Source organism: Humulus lupulus, chromosome 3, assembly GCF_963169125.1.
Source record: "Humulus lupulus chromosome 3, drHumLupu1.1, whole genome shotgun sequence".
In the NCBI taxonomy this organism is placed as follows: Eukaryota; Viridiplantae; Streptophyta; class Magnoliopsida; order Rosales; family Cannabaceae; genus Humulus; species Humulus lupulus.
Window position 1 is genome coordinate 224223834 of NC_084795.1, and position 3117 is coordinate 224226950.

A 3117-nucleotide genomic window follows, 5' to 3' on the forward strand; every position below is an offset into this window, starting at 1 on the left:
CTTATACATTTTGCATAACACTTTTCCACTATTACATTTGATTATTTTGATAGCGTTTTTAGTTTGTTATATTATATAAATCATAACGATTTGTTATGCTTATAATATGTTTCTAAATCATAACATATTAAAAGTCTAGTAATCAAATTTTGTTACTTTAGTGTGGATAATATATTTTAAATTTTATTTTGATAAGTATACTTATAAGGTTTTTTTTTAACTAAAAGATTTTCATTATTGTATTTTGATAAAAAAAAAATCAAAATTAATCATAAAATGTAATTCTCAATAGATTAATAAACCATAAATATTACATTAAACAATAACTAATTCAAACCATGAATGTGTCTACTTCATGAGATCTTAGTTCTAACTTAAGTTTCAAAGCATGACATAATAAGGTTTTATAATCTTGAACATTTTTTACTTCAAAAATGAAAAACAGAAACATTACAAGATACACAAAAGTAAATCATGCATGAAACTTGCTCCATCCTTCAATTCATCATCATTTGTACACTTGCCTTTGTTGTGAGTCCATATGCTTAGCTACTAAAAAATTTAAATAATTAATGCTTCAACTTATAGTTAATAGTAAACTAAAATAGTACATAAAAAAAGTTTATTCATTATGCTCTTGTTTCCATTGTGACGTCGGCTTGCTCAACTACATAAGAAATTAAATGATTAATACTCAAACGCATACCTGATAGTGAACTGTAAAATAGAACAAATAGAACTACTAAAAAAATGAATCAACAATTATCATGGATGGTTTCCCTTGATTGCATGATAATTATCATGAGTGCCTAATTTCATAGAGAATATGAAAAGATTCCAAGACTTAAAGTTGCCAATATGCGGTGGTTTGGCAATCAATGGCATTTCAATAGAGATGTCTACTTGATAAAAATGATAGAATGATTACAAATTATGAACTTAGATACCAAAGTAGAAATATCTATTTCCAATAATATACTAGTGATGAAAACCTATATTTCTTGATAGTAGTGCTTTGGCAAAATATCATAAGATAAATTTGATCAAAAAAATAAAACATCACAGGCCAGCTTACCTTTGAGGCGGGAGGCAACACTGATGTTTGACATATAGGGGTAAATTAAGAGCCTCTCATAGGCCGTCATACAAAACTCGTAAAGCCGGAGAAGGTTCCTATGAACTGCCAGGCTGATCATCTCAACTTCAGTTTGGAGTTGAATCTCACCACTAATGGCATTACCATCTTTTAGCCTTTTAACTGCTACTACTGTACCATCTCTGAGACAGCCTTTGTAGACATTTCCAAAACCACCTTTTCCAACCAAGTACTTACTGCTGAAGTTGTTTGTTGCCATCTGAAACTCTCTAAATTGAAATCTCCTCCGGTTTCCAAGGCAAACCTCCTCCTGATATTGCTCTGAAATTTTTTAAAGCCTACAAATGTTAATCTCTTCTTCTTCAGTTTCTTTTTTAATGATATTGCTTAAAAAATGAGTTAGGTTTACTAACCATTGACGTCAAAGAAAATTTGCTGGTTGTGTCTGTACCTCCACCAAAGTAGGAACCAAACCCAAGAATTAGTAGACAAATGCAGCCCGGGCTTGAAGCAAAGGCTAAAGCAATTTTATGGTTTTTGGGTCTCCTAGTAGTTTGAGCATCTTCAAAAGTGGAATAAAGAAGCAAATTAGAGCAGTTGTAACATGTTATTTAATGATAATCTCTCAAATAATCCATCTTAATAACAACAACAACAATTACAATATAGAAAATGACTTACTTGAAGGTCTTGGCAGGCAACCTTGGTACTGGACCACTTAGATTGTTGTATGACAGGTCCCTAGACCATTAAAAAAAATCCCATAAAACCTTTTTATAAACTATTCAACTTGTGATGGAGCCTTGATAACAAGTAGTATTAAATTGCTAAAAGTTGAAAAGAATTACAGGAAGGCAAGCTGTGTCATGTTAGCCAAAGATGCAGGAATTGCTCCACTCAAAGTGTTATTGTCTAGTCGCCTGATCCAGTTTCAAATCATGTAATTACCATCAAGCTTAACATGAAAATATTTAACTCAAAATTAATCAACAGAGTTTACATACATGTATTGAAGACTCTTTAAGTGTGATAAAGTGTTGGGAATTTGACTATTGAAGTTGTTATTGGAAAGATCAAGTGTGTCAAGCTTTTGGAGCCTCCCAATCTCAGAGGGGATAGGACTTGTTATATTATTGCTCTGTAATAGTCTGCAGATAGAGAAATAATAATAATAAACAAATAAATAAAAGGTCAGCAGCAAACAAATTATGAAGACAAACAAAATGAGAATGACAACACTGGTTTTTCCACTTAAACTCTCCGGAGATTTGTTAAGTTGCCTATGCTTGCAAAAAGGATGCCTGATAAGTTCTGGCTTGGAGTTCCTCTGTAGCACCAAAAACCATTCCCAACTACTTAGAAAAAATCTTAAAGTTTCAAGTCTCAAATTTTTTTGTGACATATAAACTCAAATTTTGCCAATATAAGCTAAAATTTAGTGTTTTTCGCCATGAATTTACTTACAGACTAATGACCAAACCATCAGGAGAGCAAGTGACCATATTCCAGCTGCATGGATCAACAGCAGTATCATCCCAATTATCAAGTATACTGTGGGGATCCTTAAACAAGTTCTTAATGTCCATCAAAGCTGGAACTGCAAATTTTGTTTGTAGAGAAAAAGATAGATTACTTCATCTGTAAATTTCTTCATATACAAAGTAGACATAAAAAAAAAGCTCTGAAAACTCTACGTACCTTCATAGTTAACCCCTTTGGAAGAAAGCACACCATTTTTGTAATCCAACAAGCATGAAAAGGCAATGAAGAAGAAATCAACAACATACTTTCTATTGATAGTTTCCATTTAATACATGAAAGTTGAGTGAAACTAGAGATACCCAAATGGCAAAACCAGCCTCTTTGTAATGTTGTAGTAGTAAGTAAGGAGCTAGTAGAAATGATTTGAAAACTTCAATACTACCAAACTTCCAACTCAATTTATCCAAAAATAAGTTTTTTTCAATTGGGCATATCTTGTTTTTTTAAGTACTAATAACATCATATCAAAGAGTACAGTT

General features: G+C 31.7%; 1 pseudogene; it reads right to left on the bottom strand.

Annotated features, from left to right (window-relative positions):
- Nucleotides 1-629: 629 nt before the first annotated feature.
- LOC133825424 (protein NSP-INTERACTING KINASE 2-like) lies at nucleotides 630-2903 on the bottom strand (annotated as a pseudogene).
- Nucleotides 2904-3117: the final 214 nt, after the last annotated feature.